Below are 20,723 nucleotides of genomic sequence, written 5' to 3'. Positions count from 1 at the left end.
AGGATCACGTTTCAGGAATTACCATAATTACTCGGTGTTTTCTTTTGTTCTGCTTTTTAGACTGATTGCTGAAACGCATTACCCCTCATTTATTTGCTTTTCTCAAGTCTGAAAAGGAGAAGCGGGATTTATGCTAAATATGCATGAGGGGGAGAACAAAAAAAAAAAAAGATCCACAAGCTGCACCACAGCCCTCACCTTGGTCCTCGGAAGACTCCCACATTGAGGGGACCTGACACAGGCCGTTTAAGGGGGGCACGCGATTGGGATGCAGGCTCATGCCCGTACCTTTCTCTCAGTCATCAGCGCGAATTGAGCAGCCCTGTTAAACTGCGGGGCGTGAGCGAGAACCTTTCCATAAACTGAGCCGCTCAAAGAGACAGGCCGTCCCGGCCGCTAACCTCAGACAAACACTCAGGTGGACAGACGTCTGGCTTGCCGGCCAGACCCTTTAAAAAAAGATAAAACGGGACACTGATTTTTACACACAAAGGTGCAAAAGGGAGGTCGCCAGGTGTATGTGGAGACCTCAGATCACCTCTGTGCTCTGATACTGGTACTGAGGATTGAGGAAGACGCCACACAAAGACAAAAGCTGAAACAGTTTTGATTTTCACTACTTTGTTCACAAAGTGTTTGGCAAAAAAATCTTCTCCACTGCATGTTCTGCGACTGCAGAGTGGGTCCACACTCTTCAAAGTATTCCTGACAACCAGATGATAAAAAACAATGATCTAACCCAAATCTCAAAGTTCAGGGGGATTAGCATTTGATTTATTACTAAATACTTCCACTGAATAACATTTTTTTTCATGATATGGTAGTTAAGTATGAAAATACTCCCTGAAAGTTTGACATATTTAAGACTGGGAGGGCACACCGATGTCAGTGAATCATCAGATCATGTCCTGATATATCATTGCAAATTCTTGGCAAACAGCCTGCAGTAACTAATAACATGTGGAATTTAAATCAAAGTAGGAAACCGTTAATCCACAAATCAATTGAAATCCCTTTTCACCTGCTGTAAGTGTTGAGACCAACGGAAATAACTATGACAGATGAAAATAATGCATTCCTTTAAACGTTAACTAACTTTTCATGATCATAGGCTACTCTTTGTCTATCTTACGATGATACAACTGTCTATGCTCACACTGGAATTTTATCAGTTTAAATTTCTTCGCGTACTTGTTCACAAGCCACCGCCAAACTTTATCTCCCCAGTAAAACTGTTCCATATCCAACCTGATACCGTTTAAGCAAAGCCAGATACAGCAGTAGACGCAGCGCAATGCTCAAAAACACGCCGAAATGCTCTTCAACTATTCTTCTTCTTACAAGAACCCGTATAGATTATATTTAGCTTTTAATAATTAGTAAATGAACTAAAACTGGAGCTGTTGTTCAATGGTCTTCTTTTTCAAATATTTATGCAAGTTTCCGTAAATAATTAAACAAGAGCAAAGATGTCTTCTGTAATAGGTTTGTAGGCTATAACCTTGTCCGACAATTTCAAATAAACGAGCATACAGGCTACCTATTTAATTTATCGCTACGGTTTAAAATAACGTGTAATGATTTTCAAAAAAGTTACCCTACCTGTATCTTCAGGCTGAGGTCGGGAGTCCTGGCACGAGTTTAGATGGTAGTTCCGGATAGCAGACAATTAACACGTGCAAATTCATACTCAGTTTACCGGTGTGTGAAGGAGCGCGCTATCTTACACATTCCTATGACAAGAATAAAGGTGCACGTATCATAAGTCTTCAACTTTCTCGAACAAAAAAATAAAATAAAAAAATCTGCATATACTCGTAGTGATTTGTTTGTGTCTATTATTATGTTGAATATACGTTCGCACGCAGCCCTCGCCGTTTCTGGAGCGTCAGCGCACTCCTATCTAGCAGAACTGCAGCTGGCCCAGAGACACAGTGCGCTGCAATTAACGCGTGCCAAACAGGGAGGGGTCAGATTAAAACTGGTACGGGGTTGGGGAGATGGCAGCGACGTTTCCGACATTCTGAAATGCACTGCCCTCACTACATATATATTTGAATTAATACAGATAAGAATACATTTTTCTCTCTACATTTTAGGCGGATACATTTATATTTTATACTGATTACACACTGAGTAGCCTACTTCTTATTGTAATGAGTAGTATAAAATATATTTCCTTTCTTGTTCTTCCTCTTTTTATTAGTTTTTCAGTTGGTTATATTGATGCAACATTGATTCATCTGAGGAACCATAATGCATCTCAGTGTCTTGCATGACTAAACTTTTACCTCTTTAAGGACAGCTGAAGTTCAGCTAAAGTGGCCCCCCCTTGCGGAAATTGCTTTTCGGGTCATTGTAGTGCATCGTCCCTGAGATGAGGTGGAGAAAAAACAAATATGCCGTCTAACATTAGATGAAGTCAGAGAATAAGCAGCTTCACCTCAGTGCAGCAGTCCAATAGCCCACTCTGTTTGTTCATAGTTTCCTGCGGTTACCCGAGTTGAAACAGATGACATCGCTGCTCTTTGAGCAATAAACAAGGTGGGAAACTCACGATGTCACCCAGGAGACAACGAGGCATTCATTTCATTTTTTTATTTCATTTTTGTGTGTGTGTGTGTTTTAGACAAGTTTCCCTCTGGCATTTTGTAATCGCATTATCACATGATCCATTTTTCACAGCGAGAGGTTATTGCTGATTTAATTACTGAAACGTCTAAGTGTTCTAAATAGTGATGTCTCCTGTCGCAAATTTAAATTATAGGGAGCGCATTGCGTCATTTAATTGTGACTGACATTTCCATGGCTCTCTCTGAAACAGCTGTGGCGAGGATGACTTCACGCTCTAAAACAGTAACGCAGTCCACCAAACGTCTGCGGATTAACAAAAATTAAATTAAATGCTACTGTTACTTTAAAAAACCATTACCGTTACCCTTCTGAATTTCCAGTCCACAGTGGACTATTATTATGTTAACTATTATTTTTTATGGAATCCAGTGATGTATCATACTTCATTTTTGTAATAAAATTATGTGACAGCTTTTCCAAACATTTTAGAGCTCCGCTTTTATTGGCGAACTCCTGCGACTTAATAAAGATGTGTCTGTGCTGTATGTGTTTCAAAATTAGGCATTCCAGAACTGTATGAGTCAGAGAGAATGCTGCAGAGTGTTTGCTTGGATTCCTTTTACACTGGAATAGCTGTTATAACTGAGGAAGAAGGAGCCACACACAGTGTAAAGTGTTAAATCAGCTCTTACAGAGTACAAATTGTCCCAAATGGACTCACGTGTACTCCGTTGAATTAACTCTGGATATTACTCTGTGCATGTACAGTTTATATTCTGCTGCTAAATAGGTTTTTTAAAAATAATTTATGATCTCCTTTATATCATTACCCATTTAGATTGCTTTGGTTTATTTCTATAAAACAATCCCAGCGTTAAATAAATTGCATTAGCATCATCACGGCAGCAAGTTAACAGCTAATTGTATCCTATCGAGGACAAGTCTTCAACAAGACCAGCAATTAAGAGGCTGGCATTAATAGAATCAGATGCTCATAGTTGTAAAGTTTATTACACACACATCATTTTATATTGTTTAAGCGCTTTATTTATGCTCCTTAAGTTATTGCATTCCTTGCCATTGTTAATAACAGAGACTTTTCTGTGAGGGGAAAAGCCCGGCACCCCAGACTCCCTCACCAGCATGCAGCAGACTCGTAAATCTCAACAGGCCATAACTGTGAACTATCAGAGGAGGCCCAGAGCAACACTGGAACTCAAGTGCAGCTCCAGGCCTGCTTTGAAGGTGCTCGCAAGCCAGATGATGTCAAGCGTTCCCTGGGACGCTCTCCACAGAGAACACCTGCCGAGGAGGAGGGGGGGCCCGCTGCTCCCCAAATGTTCTCAACAACGGGCCAGTACGATGACATCAGTGAACCGGGGACATCAGAGGCAGGTCGGAGACGTGGTGTGGTGCGGAGGGGGAGTGGCTCTCCAAACGTCCAATCGTCAGTGCCGCTGCTCTCTGTGGCCGGAAAGGGCTCGCCTCCCGGGAGGGGTGCCCTAACCTCACGGGCCAGCGTTGAAGCACGGCTCACTCCTACCAAAAGGGCGTCGACACGGAAACGCACTTCCGTAGACTCACAACACTTCAAACTGGAATGTCCGCTTCTTTGAGAGTGAAGCCACACCTTCTGGTGTTCAGGATATGGAGGTGATATCTGTCTACACACTCTGCGGTGTTCCAGCAGGGCCTGTGGGACTCAAATGGGCGGTGGCTTTGCTCGGCGAACCTTGAGGTTGCGCATTAACCCCGAGCCTGATGCCTGAGGCCTGACTGTGAGCTTTGTCACTGGGTGGGGGAAAACTCCGGCTCGCCCGGGTTCCTCAAAAAGCTGGCCGGGCCGTTCATCTTGCATTAGCATCCGACCGCGGACGAAAGCAGCCACACTGCCTGGCCAGAGACCAGGGGAATCCCAGGCAGACTAACAGGCCCAAGGTGAATCCAATAAGTAATTCATTCTAAAAAAAAAACACACATTCTACTTCATCCCAACGCGCTGCAACCGCGCTGAATAGAGCCGTCTAAGAGCATTGCTTTTTCCGTTTGCTGTGGAACGCTCCGACAGCTTGGAAGTCGCTGAAATTAATGCGAACCTTGGCAAGAAGTGAGAAACAGAAACAACTGCTCCAGCGTGTTATTTGCGGTTACGGACAGTTCCCAGCGCGGTCGGGATTTGAATTCCAATCAGAATATCTGTTTGTGGAAGGAGAACAGGTCAATGACACAGTGTCAGAGTCACACACACACACACACACACTAACTGGCCTTTGCCATGTGATTTACAAAAACATGTTTGTGATGCTACATTACTCAAAAAGAGAAACATGCCATGATGGTGCAGATAATAACAGCATTTGAGCAATCCATGCAGGTTCACGTGACAATAGTATATTGGATTTCAATGAACCGCTTGGCAACGTAGTCAGGTACGCTAATGCAAAACATTGCAGTTAATAATGTCAAGAACGTGTGGGCCAGTCCTCTCAGGCCAAACCTTGCCTAGAGAGAGCCCTGTGCGATCCTTTAAAATTAACTTTAATGTTGTTTATGTCTCCCCCGACTGTGTTTATATTTCACTTCTAGAACATTTACACAGCACCATCTTGAGTTTGTCAAACCTTAGTTAATTCTATTAAACTCTGCACCGCGAGACATTGAAATAATCCTTTATAATGATGTGTGACCTTCCTGTTATTGTTATTTCTCTCTTTCCCCCGTACCTGCCATAAATTACAAAATAAAACAGTACAGTTTGACTCGAGCTGGGCCACAATAATAACCCTTTCAGGAAAACTAGAAATAGAATATATCAGAGGTAGATTTATTTCGTTTGGTTCTTTCATTTTGCTAAAATACCGACACAAGCTACACAATTGTTGCTACGAGTCTGATTACTGTAAATACCAACCCCATCCATGCGACAGATGCAGTTGATAGAGTTTGATAAAAAACTATCAAATGCAGCGTTACCTACATGATTGCTGCTGGTAGCTCAGTGAGAACTCCTAAAATACTCGGTCCAACTTAATGACTGCAGCCACTCACTTGATTAAAAACCACAACGTGTTAATGATCCATTTGCCTGCAGCTATTACCACTCTTTGATGAGAATGTCTACACTGTTTCGTGGGGGTTGGCATACAGCCACACTGTCACTATGAGTGTGTGTGTGCGTGTGTGTGTGTGTGTGCGTGCATGTGCGTGTGTGTGCGTGTTTCTTTTCAATGAAATTGATATATGAGACACAGCTCCTCATGGTCTTTGATATGAGAGTGAACATCACTTATTCAATCAAAGCCCAAAGTGGCTGCTTTTGCCTAATGTAGAAGTTTTAAACGAACTTCAAAGGGGAGGTGGGAGGGTGCTTTCCTCCACACAAACCACGCTTTTCTCCATGCACAATAATTCGGTCAGGTCTTTATTTAGTATTACTTTGTCCGTGACTCTATTTATTTGGTAATGTATTCATGCAATGCATCTAAAAACAAGGGTTTGTTTGGTTAAAAGGCCCGCGCATGAAGGATTACTGCGCGCGCACTAGCATAAACACGCAGCTGTTTGTGCAAGAAACGCTGATATCCTCTCCAGGAGAATGACACAATTTCTCGAATTAATTTTACGTAAATAAACACTGGCGATGTCGGATTTCACAAAAGCAACGCGGCTGAATGTAAACATGCCCTCGGGAGTGTCATTAAAACCACGATTTTCGTGGAAAAACATCTCATCCCGTTTGATGATTTATTTATTTTTTTTGCCAAGATGTGCTGCTGCATGCAGGCTGGCCAGATTGGCATTAGGTGGGACACCCACAGTGCATTTAACGGGACCCATTTTGTCAACTTGGGTCTTACGTCAAGGGAACAGCCAAAAGAGCAAATAATAACCATCATTGTTCTTGGGAAAATATCCCAAATACTAATTGTAGCAGGTTTGCTTGTAGTAGATAAAACAAATTAGTATCTGTATTACATTCTTTGTAAATTATGCTACTAAAAATAAATGTTAATTTGACATAGATTATCTTAACAACTTTTATTACTTTTAATTGAATAACTATCTATATAATTTGGTAGACAATAGTCTGGCAATAAATAATTTTGTGTAGATATATCTAAGAAATGGAGATACGTTTGGTTTATTTTCATGTTTACTCCACTTTATAATACAAAATGATTGTTACTTTATAATTACAGCACAAAAAGCTAGATAACAGGATTATTATTAACCTTCTGAAGAGCAGGTTTTTGGGAAAGTTCTTTCAAAATTCAGTGTCAAAAGTCTTCAGTGTTCTAGAACTCCGTTGCCTTCAATTGCCAGCAGTGAGTGTGACATCAGCATTAGAATGTTCAGTTAAAAACATTCCATTCACACGTTTGTGACCTTGCACCTTAAAGGGTTAAAATGGCCGTGCCTTGCCTTGCCTTTTCTTTCACACCCAAAGACCATTGAAAAGGTCACTCGTGTCTGCAGCCCTGGCGTGAATGAAAGAAGAACAGAGGGCAGCATAACAATAAACTAGGTGCTATAGTAAAAAGAGCCTTTGTTGGCTTCTGTGTAAACACTGGCCAGCATTTGTGAATGCAGAAATAGCTCCCCACATGCTCTCTGTGAGAGAGAGTTTTATATGCGGTGAACTGCACCCCCAGTACATGCACAAGCTAGTTAACTGCGCGCATTTAAACTTTTCTCATGGAATTATAGAAAATTACCAGAGGAATAATAAACACACCCAAATGAAGGTAGTCTGCCATTTCCAAGGCCTTGGTGTCATGTGTCTGTGCCAGCAACAGTGTCGTTATTTTTTTCTGCTTTTACCCTAAACTATGAGAAAATGTATGGAGACAGAAGATATATTTGAAGAAAGGGAAAGAAAACATAATCCTTTTGTGGCTTCTGCACAGAAAGTTAATGTACAGTGAGAATGGAATGGTTTTCTGGATCTCCCTGCTACCTGTAGGACACACTCAGAAAATATTTTCAGTAGGAAGAAAGGGGGGGGGGGGAGGCGGCAACGTAAATCTCTTCCAGCTGCAAGTCATGCAGATTGCCTTTGTTCCTCTGTTATAAACTGGAATGTATTTCGTCTCAACGTGACCTCTACTCTTAATTGGCCATCCTTCAGAATAGCTCAAAGTGCGTTTCGCTATGGCAATAAAACACATATTGCACAGTGCAAAATTTCACGCCTCACTCTAAAGTCGGCCCTGGCGCAGGTGCTATACGCATCACGTCGTGCAGAGCGGGGGGGGGGGGGGAGTTTTCGTCTGCGGGCTCTGTCCGCTGTAGGCTACTCCCGTGTCCTGTTATGCTAACTAATTCCACGTATCAATCTTTAATACCGACATCCAGACGTCCGTTACGCGGTCCGAAGCGCGGGGGCCAGTTAATCAATCTGCTGGCTCGTGTTCTGAAAGGCGGGGAGCGCAAGACCCTCTCAATGCGCCTCTCTCTCTCTCTCTCTCTCTCTCTCTGCGTTTCATCAAATCTGCCGTTACGGGTAAAAAAAAGAAAAAAAAAATAGGAAAAGCCACGTGAAACAAGGCAGGCCTCTGTGTTTTTACAACAGCTTTTTAGGGTTCCCATGACATTCTTATAAATATGCTTCCTTTTCATTGCTTCCCGCTATCGTCCCGTTCGTCCATAAATTACAGGGATTCGACCCGTGGTGCGCTTCAAATGGGTAATACCTGGGAGAAAATTGTTTTGTGATGAGTTAGACAGATGTGGCCGTGAGTGAAAAGCCAAAGATACAGGCCTAATAGGAATGAACTGGCAAATAATGGTATTCATTTCAAGGACTGATTTTCATTGTCGATGGGATCTAAATTACTCAGTGGTATCAGTTAATTAGTTGATTAAAAAGGAAGCAAACAACGATTGATCTCAAAATATGTGAAGTCAGTGTTCAGATTACTTGTTGATATCTACTCTGCTTGGGTAGGAATCCATCAGCGAGCCCATGGATCAGCCCACAGACCATTTCAGTGTGGATGCCTAAATGAAACCACTGCATCCATAATAAATATGTTGCTGCCTTTGAGCATGAACAGATTTGGCAGCTATTTAAATCTGTTTCCACTTAAACAGAGCTTCAGCAGGATGGATTTATGGATGCGATTCAGATACAGCCAGCTCCCTCATTCCAAAAGGTTGGCCGCCAAGAACAGAAGAATGAACTAGATTCGTTTTCCTATGAAATTCCATAGCCTGATATCAAACCCAATTCATACTCCTAACTAGGTAGCATGAGAAATTACACAGACTGATATCAAACCCAATTCATACTCCTAACTAGGCAGCATGTGAAATTCCTTAGGCTGATAACATACCGTATGCATACCCCCAGCTAGGCAGCATTTATTCTTATTCATTCATATTGTCTCAGTGACTTCCTCCTTCATAAGCAGGCCTACCCATGTTTACAATGCGACTGTTTTACTCCAGTTCTTTAAAACGAATGCCGGCTCCTCTGTGCTGCATGTGGAAGGAATGCTTGAGGACACTGGCAAGAAACCAGTGAATTTAAAAGCGCTAAGACCTCCTTTCAACACAAATACCATTACATTACATTCCTGGGATTTAGCAGACGCTCTTATCCAGAGCGACTTACACAACTTTTTACATGGCACACACAGCCATGCCTCAGCATTACTGTACATCAGACAGGGAAGCTCAAGGCCTCTCACAGGGTTATTATGCCATTAAAACGGTGGGAAAACAATAAAACAAAGCAAAGAAGTCACAGCCTTGGGTGTGCAACATCTCTCTGTCTGTCTGTCTGGCTGGCTGGCTGGCTGGCTCTCTCTCTCTCTCTCATCCTTCCTGTAGATCACACCCTTCCATTCTGCTGTACGTGCACACTTTCAGTTTCGCAGGCCCGCAGCGTTCGGCCTAAATAAACTCCCAGGTTCAGAGAGCAAAAGTCCTCGCTGGGATTTTTTTTGTTTCCAACCACCTGGATTGGCTGATTAGCACAGTTCTTCAGCCAGGAGGTACTGTAGAACTAATTGGTGAAATCAGCTGACTGAGTTGATGGGTGGATGAAACACACGGCAGGACTTTCATTTCCTGACCCCTGGACTTTCTACCTCTGTAAACTCCTAGATAGTGTGATCCTTTTTGTATTCTACCTATAGAACCTGAGAGAACATTCCAGATAAATAAAATAAGAAGGTCTATTAAATTATTCCATTTAGCTACTTGACTGTCTGTCTGCTCACTAATTCGCAATGTTCCTACAGCCTTGTAGGATGTTTTGCCTGAAACATTCATTGACTATTTTTCCTACGTGCCAGAGAGACCAAGAACATTAAATCACATTTTGTGTTTTTTCTCCCCCATTCTACAAACAACATCACTCAAAAGTCATCCCTTGAAATTGGGCTGAAGAACTCAGAAGTAGGAGCACGACTTCCAAAACTGCTGTCAAGACTGACATGTAGTTCACACATTCACATGCAACTGGCATGTGAATGTGTGAATCTGTGAATCTGGAGACGAAGACCGTGGCATTCTATCCAAATTTTTTCAATAAGGCTTTTCAATACAGCCACTGTACATTTGTACCAGAATATACACTCTGCAAAGGCACTTCAGGGTGCTATTTGTATTTTAGACGTACTACTGAAGTATTTACTTTGTGTATTTGTGCCCATCGCTGGCCGTACCACCCCGGTCAGGGAGCAGCATTCCAGGAGTTCAGTGCTTAATCACACACACCAGGTCCCGGGCCCTACCGCACAGCGAGCGGGCCGCTTGCCTTATTTCCACGACAACGCGTAATGACAAATCTTAAGAAAACAAGGGGGCCGATAATACAGGGGGGCCCAATTAGGGCTGATTGAGCGGCCCTTTGGACTCCGTCCCCCAGGGAGGGGCCCCGATCCAATCACAGCCATCGAATCACAGACCGCCTGGCATTTCCTCACTGGCAGCAGGACATTGTGGGGGGGGCGCTGGGTGCAGGGCTGGGCTGACCGTGGTGGGGGGGCGGCGCCGGGCTGGGGGGGGGTGGTAATTTGTGCTGATTTCCTCACAGACTCACTGTGTGTGTTGTGTGCTGGCATGGAGGTGGACCATTACTGGATTAGAGCTCATTACTCTCGATGCGAACAGCAAATATGGAGTACGTCGCCTCAGATCGGAAGAGGCGCCTTGCGCGGCTGCACAGTGTCAAATCAACTCTCGCAGAGTACATGTGGTCCCTACTGGACTCTTATATGTACTCCCAGAGGATGAACACCTGCTCTGGACAATGAAAAACGTGCCTCGCCCAAAGGGCCGGGGTTAGTGTGAACCTTTTTTCTCTGTACAAAAGAGCATCAAAGAGGAAGACCGACTCGGACAATGACGTCACAACCCCCCCCTGACCTCTTTCGGCGTGTCAGAAGCATGTCACGATATGTCAGCAGCGCGCCCGAGGGGTCAGAGCGAGCACGGGGCTGTGTGTCAGCAGCCAAAGGCGCTCGGAGGAAACGGGGAGAGCAGCAGACCCGATGCACTTCCTGTACTCTGCACTGTAATGGGCGGGGACCGGAGGGCTGTGTGTGTGTGTGTGCCTGCCTGTGTGTGTGTGTGTGTGTGTGTGTGTGTGCCTGGGTGTGTGTGTTCTCCCGTAAGTGCTTACGGTCAGCTGTCCCTCGTCTGGCCGGGCCGGACGTCTGATCGTCCGATAAAGCCGCAATTTCACCTAGCCCCGGCCGGACGTTAAAAAAACACCCCGGTCAACTGCTTTGGGAGGACTCCAAAGCAATTTTAAAAAACACGGACGTAAGGCCAAAGCCACTCACTAGTAGATGGAGAGTCTGAGCTATGGATCCTGATGTTGAGATAATTACACCATTAACCAGAGAACTATTCTGCATGAGTCTCCCAGCTATCCGGGATATTTTTTTAAAAATACCTCCCATTTTAACACCACATCAATTTTAGCCAGGGAGACAGACCCATAGTCCATGTATTTATGATTACATACTGTTTTTATAAGTTGTTAAGGGCGAGAGGGAGGTGATTTTAACGTTATTTTGCAATGGGAATACTAGGCTTGCCCAATAGTGCAGGGCTGACTCATGCACACCAGAGAGCTCAGAATAAGTACTTCAGGAACTAGCGAAAATTAGGCTCTGACCCTGTAAATAATGTAGGGAGATAAACCCCCCCCCCAGCTCCATTTTAACTCTCAGCCCGCGGTCTGATCCGTATCTGCTCCCACACAGAGCCCGGACTCGAACCCGCAGCCTCGGCCGCCGGGAGGCAAAGCACGGGCGGGAGTGTGGCGCCTGTGGGCCGCGGGGCGACCTAGATGTGCCGATCGACCCGAGTGGCGCTCACAGATGGCGCACGTTCACAGGGGGGTTCACAGGACCCCAGGGGAGGCCCACAGCTCTGCCTGATTCGGAACGCTGCCCCCAGAAATGCAGAACGTGCCCGATTTTCCCACAGCACTGTGGTCTAAACGCAGGACTCACGCGTGTGGCACCCTGTGGAATGTGGAGGAGTCCTACCTCAGGCCCAGCTCTGAGGGGGAATTAGAGTCAGGCGGAGGAAAAGGTGAGATGGGAGAAGGGATAACAGACAGATCAAAAAAAGAGATGAGAAACAAGAACTTTTCTGCCATCCCCTGTTCTCAACAGCAGCTCAACACAGCAGATGCTGAGCAGAATGAGGGTGTATCAATAGAAACATTAGGCACTGTGCAAGTTTGGTACTCAATAATGCATTTGCATTTGAAATATGCAAACATTTGCATTACATGATACAATTTTTATTTTATTATGTACTTTTATTTCAGTTATGTTATTTTACTTTATTTTGATAATTGTAATTATTTTATTTATTTTATCCTGTTTTATCTTTATTTATTTTAATAATTTTATTTAATACTACTTTAATTTTACTTTATTTAAATTATTTTGATAATATCTATTGTTTTAATGGTTCAGTCAGACTTGAGTACTCAATTCATAGTGTTCCAGAAGCAGCTGTGAAAATACAGCCTGGATAATTTTCACAAGCGATACGTTTTATTTTAAATGTTGAGAAGTTGTCGCATGAGTTAAACCTCAATATAGATAAGGAAAATTGTGATCTTGTGATATAAAGTATTTGCTAATTATTCCATATCTGGCCAATTTAATTAAATTAATTCAATTCACCAGATTTTCCGAATCACAAGTTACTGTAAGCAATTATCAATTGCAACCGAGCAAAGATTTCTCATATTAGATTGCGTGTGTGCTTGTGTGTCTGTCTCTGTGTGTGTGTGTGTGTGTGTGTATATGTGTGAGTGTGTGTACAAGTATGGGTACGTGTATGTATGCGTGTGTATGTGTGTACGTGTGTGTGTGTGTGTGTGTGTAAATGTCTGTGTTCGCGCGCGCGTGTGTGTTCCTCATACCAGCACAGAATCAGTTAAAGCCATTGCTACATCCGTGCCTCTGCGGAAAGGCTGCTGTGTTTAGCTGTGTTCAGTGGAGGGGAAAGGGAGATGCAGATAAACTCCGTGGCCCTGGTTATGTAAACTCTCCCCGGGCCCGGCGAGCTTCTCCTCGCTCCCGCACACTCTCAGCACGCTCCCCACGCCTCAGCAGCACCACGCCGCGCCGGGGCCCGTTGTGCCTCGCTGTTTGTTTTTCTAAAAACGGGGCCCGTGGGCACAAAAAACTCCGGCACGGGCCGGGCGCTCCGGGGGGAGGACCATCCCGCTCGCTCATCGCGGGGCCACGTCCGGCACCGGCCCTCCGTCCGGTGCTTTTTTTGGGGTTCAGACTGCAACCCTCACTGCCAGGCCTGACACCTCCCTGTCCTGCCCTGCTGTGCTTCTGTCTGTCATACACAAACGGGCTTTAATCCCCCCTCTGGCTGGGGTTTGCATGAGCTCTTTTCTTTCTAATGGATGTGCAGCCTCACACTCAGAATATGGATGCTATGGCAGAGTTGGTACTGTCTCAGTGGAGGACTGCAGTGGAAGGTCATGCACTGGATCCAGTCTTGCTGACTAAAATTCAGGAACTATTCCATTCAGCTACAGCACAGACTTTGGAAAACAATATTATAGAACTAGCTCCATAAATATGTATTTCTCATTTATCTATATATATATTTCCATGTACTTGTTTATTTCTGTATTGCTGCGATGATGAAGGTCCTGAACAATTCTCCTTCCACTTGTGCACTTGAAGCCAAAAATATCTGTTCTCACAGGGTGATAGATCTCCTCAATTAAAGTGATTTTGGAGCAGCGCAGCGCCAGAATGTTCTAGAAACAAATGGAAGCCCTGCTGCTCACTGCAAACACAGCACATCCTTTTAAGGGCATGGCCACGGACTGTGTATCCCTCCCATTACAGGAGAGGCACGGGGCATAATCACATCTTCACCGGCCAAGGGAACATAATGAGCGTTTATCGCTGAATAAAAGTCAGCTCGCAAATGTCCTCCGGGCCTGTTCAGCAAAATGGATTTTGGCACAATTGGGAACCCCTTGCACTCGTGTCTGCATGCAACGCATTGCATTACATTCTCAATTCCAAAGAATGTACTCATATTTTATCAAGAGGCAAAATTCATGCCATGAGATATTAGAATGCTATGGCTACACGCACCGTACACCAAGTAGTGTAGCGCAGTAGATCTGTGAGGTTGGGGGCCGCTGGTGAGTCTCTAAAGGGGTTTATGTGGGTCATGCGCTAACACGAAATGCAATAATACACTTTCCTCTGACAGTCCCACCAGTCACATTTACCTCTGCATTAGTCACAAGTGCTAAACTTGCAACTGCTTGCATGCAGTTGAGAAGTTAAAAAACCTCTGAACAGGAGCATTTTCAGGCAGCTTTTGAGGTAATACATTTTCTGGGTCTCAGTAGATGCATTCTCTCATAAAGTGGGTCATGAGCTCTGACAGACACTAGAGTAATACGTGAGGATTTAAATAATAAATAATATACGCGCCGCAATTGAGCAAAACACACAAATATATGCCAACCTGCAACCTTCCTGGTTAAAAACTAATTTCCTTCCCCTCTACCTCTTGCGGTCCACCCCCTTTCTGCTGTAACCAAGAGCTTACCACCTTCTTCACAGACTTCCTCGATCAGTTTCCCTCCGAAATAAATCAAGAGCAATTACTTTTACATTTGGATAAGAGCTTTAAAATGAGCCGGCCCGCTGAGCTCGGCGATTATCCCCGCTCAGTCTAATCAGCCTTTCACAATGCCTGCCTGTTCCGTACATCACACCGGCCCCCGACCGAAGCTTCGGTCAGGAAGCTCGCTCAGGTATAATGATGCCATTGTGCCGCCGGGCGCAAGAATATGGCCGCCGTCAAGCAGGAAATGAACGGAATTTGCAGCACGGCACGCGAACGTTCTCTGAGAAAGGCAAACAGGCTGGGGCCAGGAGTTATTGCATTGGATTTGGGGGTGGAGGGGGGGGTGGCGGAAATGGACGTCCAGAGTTGGGCCTGCTTGTGGAGCCGTTAATGATGCAGTCGGCGGCGCCGCTAACGCAAACAGCGCCTTGTGATTGGCCTCGTTATGAGCTCGCGGCCGGCCGGGTTCGCCCTACGCCTCCGCATGCAGTGCGCCGGGGAACGCAGCAGCCCCCCAGCAGCGCAGACTCAGTCCTCGCATTCAGCCCTCTAGGAGCACTTACTACAGAGCAACAAGCCTGCGTGTGCTGTTACCCGATGCACTCATGCAGAAGGCAAACACTCGCTCAAGGCTGGGCCGTACGTTTAAACAACTAATTAAACCGAACATGACATTCACAACACAGCGGAATTACGACATTCGAGCCAGAAATAGAGGAGAGCTCTCTTCTGAAGGACACTTAAAATGAGCGATAACAACGATCAGAGAGGATGATGGGGGGAAGGGGGGGGGGGTTGGGGTACAGAATGAAACCGCAGCCTCGCTGGAGTCGACTGGATGAGGTCAGAGGAGCCCTCTGCGACCGCCCCCCGAAAAACAATTAGCGGCAGCCAAAAGGAAGCCAGTGCCCGGGCGGAGAGGACCTTAAAGGAAGGAGAGTTCTTAAGCTTCATTTCGAGTCATTATGCCCCATTTTCCCTTCACTCCCGCCTGCGAAGGCGACGGGAGGGAGTCACCGGGCAGAGGCCCCAGTCAGCGCAGGACCAGCAGGTCACAGGTCAGGCTGAGGGCTCGTCGGCTGCAGCTCAGAACTTTCCAGAATCAGTCTTATCTATTCAAGTGAGGCTCCTCAGTAATAAAGCACACCTTTTCCTTACAGGTTTTTTAAAAAAAGGACTTGTCTGTCCTTTCAAGTCACTTCAAAGACGATAGCAATTATAGTAAAATGTATTAAATGTAGCACAATGCTTGCATTGTACTATTCATAAAAAAAAACTGCACAGATCATCTTTAAAGCCAAGTTCATGAGGTTCAGCTGTATGGTTCTCAGTCTATGGCAGTCTGGAAGTTCATGCCCATACATCTCAAGGTCACCATAGGTTTTCCTCACTGGCCTTTTCAATTTCCACATAATTCCAGTTGCTTCGAAGAGTAGGTTTTTGGACTGTTTTTTCTTTTATTAAAAATGAAAAGGTCAGTGTTCTAAAACTCCGTCACTCAGTTACCAGTAGTGATTGTTGCATCAGCATTGGAATGTTCAGTTAGCAGCATTCTAATCACATATTTGTGACCTCACACCTTAAAGGGTTAACAGTGCAGTCATGGCTGGGGAGGGGCGCATGAGCATCTGTCAAATAGAGAACAACTAAACAAATAAATAAAATGCAATCACTTAACCTATGGGCTCATATGAAAGCATGACATACATGCTCATATATGTGATATGTGATCCTGTCTAAGTGTGTCTGCTTATCTGTGTACTTAAAGGACCAGGCTTTATTGAAAAACAAAAAAGGCCATTTTTGAGTGAGAGGGGACATAAAAACCCAATTAAAAATTGAAAGTATTCTAGGTTCATGGGACGCTTATTGCCTGTATGAGCGTTATCACATTTCATCACCTTATTTTCCTAACCTCCCTTAGCACTGGGCCGAAGCCAGTTGCTTTCAATTAAAGACACTTAAACGCGGTATGAGGATATATATGGGCTGCCACACAAAGCATACTCTGCATGTGGTAAACAAACTTGTTGCGCTGCACATCGCGGGTTTGCGGGGGAAGGGGGGGGGGGGGTTTATGAAACGTTTGGTCCCCACGCACTCAGGGAGGTGCGGTGCAGTGCCGAGACATCAATAACGGAATCGTAACCGGGGTGATAAATCCTGACAGGCGGTGATAAACCCGGGGGAGACAAAGCCGAGTTCCGAGCCGCGTGCAAAATTGGCAGTTGGACGGCGCTAACGCAGAGCACGTTTAAAATAAAAACGCGAGACGACGTGGCGGTGAATGAAGACGATAACGCGAGGCGCCTGTGGTGACGTGCATTCCTCAACGCAATTACGCGATCTCCCTTGACAACTAGAAAACTCAATTAGGTCTTAGGTTCGTACTTTTACGGCGCTGTTTGGTGAATAAACGCTGTACGCCGTCAAGTTTAGATTTTGCGTTTGCGAGACCATCCCTCCCACTTAACGGTAAAGCACTTTAAAAATCCATCCTGCAACAGGGATTATCTTAAAAGGATCACCATAAATACCAATTCATTATTGCTATTACCGTACTAGTGTCAATAAACTCGGGAATTATACCAGGCAACCCTATCCACCCAGAGACGGCAACCCACACACGGATCGATGGGCCGCCCTTGTTTTGGAGGGAGTTCAAGGTTTCGGCAAAACATGGAGGATGTTAATCAGGCACTTCCCAGCGATTTGAAAGGCCAGGGCGGCGGGCGTGCGGGGGGCCCTGGAAGAGCGGAGGAAGGGGTTAACAGGCCCAAATGAGAGCGTAATTAAGCTGGGGTCTCCTCCACCTGCAGGGCCCGGCCTGTCGGACGGCGGCCGTTTGAAGTCTGGCGGGTTTGGGGGGGGTCTCTCATGCACCCGCGGACCCAGCATTAATCAGCCGGGCCGGGTGTGCAGGTGGCTCGGCTCGGCCCCCTCCACCACCGCGGCTCGGGAAAAAAACGAAGAGAGACGCGCTCTTCTCATTTTCCCCAACAGGAAGAGGAAAAAAATAAATAGTGAGAGAGAGAGGGTATAAATCACGGCGAGCAGGGATGAGAGAGTGAGAGAGTGAGTGAGTGAGTGAGTGAGGCAGCTGTTGTTTTGAGCTGGGCCGGGCTGTGTGAGCCATGCACCGGAGGTGAACAATCCAGGTCCAGAAAGTAAAAGTCCACCACAGTATTTCATTCCAGTCACCTAGATTTGCTAATTAGCACAATTCTTCAGCCAGGAGGTAGAACTAATTAGTGAAATGGGTGGAATAAACATGTGGCAGGACCTTTACTTTCTGTCCCCTCGACTTTCCACCACATCTCTGAAAAATACAGATTCATGATCTGTTTCACTGGAAACTGAACTGTTTGGCAACTATGCAGTTTGGCTTACCAGTAAAATATTCTGTACCCAACCACAATATAATACAACATTCTAGGGTGGAAAAAATGGGGAACATTTGTCATCAAGCTGTTATGCTGACAGATCAATGCCTGCATGCTGAGTGCTAAAGATGTTCTATTGCACAGCAGGCATCTATGCAATATGATTTAATAGTAATTATATTTTCCATTGACAGAGTATTTTTGAACTTTATTCTGCAATAATTGATGGGATAAATTAATACAATTAAATTAAACAGATTTTGATCGAATGTCAAGTGTTGTTAATTGTCGGGGTGACGTGTGAGAGTACTGAGAAAAAAATGAAGCTTATTAGAAAAATAATAAATAACACGATTGATCAGGCAAAACTAATACATAATGGCTTTCAAAGAATAATATAATGCTTTATAGCTTAATGTTCATAATTAACAGCGCGGGAGGGGGAAGTGAAGAATCTAAAAACACGAATCACACCATGAAACTGCAATTACTGAGAGCCGTTATTTAAACGAGCGATGAGCGTTTCCTAAAGGAACAGGGCTCTGACTCCCTCAGCTGTTACACACTCGGGCTGACCTCTCGTTGCGATGTGAAAACGGTAATCCCGTTAAGTGGATCTCGGGTCCGGTGTGACCCCTGTTACCAGGGTTACCGCGGAGCATCCTCCAATTATGGGCGCGCTTGAACCGAGCGCCAGACACACTAATGGGGCTGTAATTCTTCACCCCTGCACCCTCACCCCTTTCAGGTGCGGGGGGGACTGTCCGGGGCAACAAAACCGGACCCTCTGCACTTTGACACACCATTAAGCCTTTTCATTTATTTTTTTAACGACGTGCCTGAAATATTAGACATGGGCAGGTTGCATTTTGTTCTTTTGGGGGGGGGGGGGGCGGGCAGCATCGCAATGGTGTGAAAGAGCTTTCAATGAAATGTGATGTTTGACTTTGTGACTTTCAACTGCCCAGTCAACGGTCCAGACAGGGAAAACAGGTCAAACACATTAATGTCTTAATTCCCAGACGCTGCTGCTCTGGTCAAACAGAAACAGAGGTGCCATTTTTTTTGCTCCATTCTTCTTGAGGCCTGTCTGCCATTTATACAGCCCTATACATGCAAAACAGCTGTCCAGGTGAACATTTAAAAAAAACTACAGAAGTCTGAGCATGGAATTCAGCGCAGCATATCACTGGATCATTATCTGAGAAAATATTATCTAGAAGCCCACTGATGTAACACATCCATAAAATTTAATGTCCATATCGACACACAGTAAGTCTGGGTTCTTTTATTTTTGAAATGATGGTTTCTGTTCATAAAATTTTCTCAGTTGAAATGTGAAGAGCACAGGTTTTGTTGCCATGCCGATAAAGCTTAATTACACTCATGGCACCACAACGTAGGCCAGACTATTAAAAACAGCTGTTGCTTGGCATGCCCCCCTCATTCAGTGTAAGGCCTAATATAGACCGCTCACTCACTCAAATTGAGCTCTCCTCTACATTTCCTTAAATGTATTCGCATCGGAACTGAGGTTTAACACTGAATTTTCAGCTTATTCTATTTAAAGCATCTTAACAATCCCAATATTTGGAAAATGTTAGGTGGCACAGAATATAAATGGAAGTGTCCATCAAGTTTGCAATATGTCACTTTGTCATCACATAAGTTTTTGAAGTCTATTTGTTTCACTATTATTAATTAACTAAATTAATGAATGACTTAATTCCAAGAGCAGGAAAAACATGGTTCATTCTAGAGCATCATTCTTCCAGAGGCCAAATAAAGGCATAGGGGTATATCTAAACACAAATGCAATGTGTGCATGTAAAATGCAACCAAGGCTTGGTATTAGCCAACATAAACTAATTCACCCCATCATCATATTTACTTTATAGCTGAAATTATAGTGCATACGACCGCGAGCAAAGTCAAACAAAGTATTTCCTGATATTTATGGAAATCTGTGTATGTATATGTATATGTCAGTGACAACTTTACCACTGCTGCAATATTTAATGGCCAATGATGTATTTTACAAAAACATAATGTTTCACATATCTGGGAGAGAAATATACATGTGTAAAGCAGTAGGGGTTGTAACTCTAGCTGTGGATTTAATCTGAACCACAGAAATTCTTACACAAACTCCAGTGGCTTGAAATTCTGCCCAGTGCTTTGTATGGGAGTATTTCAGAGATGACCCGATCAATCCATTTTAGATTACAATGCAGGATTTCCCATGAAACACACACACACACACACACATCACTGTCTGTAGTGATGATCCCCTGTCTCTGTGGGCATCGTGGGGATCAGACTGGTCACTTCCACAGTCTCTCCCTCTTCCTGAGGAGAAAGGGGGCTTGCAGCTCTCCGACATAATCGAGGCGGCGCACTTTATGAGGACGACGGGGAACAAAGCATTCTGGTTACCGCGGCACAAAATGGCCGCCGTTAAGATGATTCATTCTTACGGTCTTGTCAGCTGAATTATTCATCTTGGCAGGGCTGACGCTCGTAAATCACATCAGCACAAAATTGCACTTTTTTTAGGTCGTTTATTTTCTTGACCACTTCCAAGCACCCTCGCCCCCCGCCCCCACCCCCCCGCGCCTCCCCTCGATCCACACCAACAAAAAAAAGGGACCTTCAAATGTTTATGAATAT

At 44.7% G+C, this 20,723-nt stretch overlaps 1 protein-coding gene across 2 annotated transcripts in view; it reads right to left on the bottom strand.

The window, feature by feature from the left end:
• The window catches only part of sema3d (sema domain, immunoglobulin domain (Ig), short basic domain, secreted, (semaphorin) 3D), a 78,581-nt gene that overhangs the window by 29,571 nt on the left and 28,287 nt on the right, over positions 1-20,723 (bottom strand). Inside the window, exon 1 of one of the 2 annotated variants that reach the window (XM_064318533.1) lies at positions 1,603-1,937. The exons of the other annotated variant lie outside the window; for it this stretch is intronic. The gene's annotated coding sequence lies outside the window, so the exon portion shown is untranslated. Of the gene's footprint in view, positions 1-1,602; positions 1,938-20,723 lie in introns of those variants that run through there. 2 annotated transcript variants of the gene reach the window in all.

Source organism: Anguilla rostrata, chromosome 19 (genome assembly GCF_018555375.3).
Source record: "Anguilla rostrata isolate EN2019 chromosome 19, ASM1855537v3, whole genome shotgun sequence".
NCBI lineage: Eukaryota > Metazoa > Chordata > Actinopteri > Anguilliformes > Anguillidae > Anguilla > Anguilla rostrata.
Note: the sequence above shows the minus strand (reverse complement) of the source record. Positions and strands in the feature narration are given on the sequence as shown.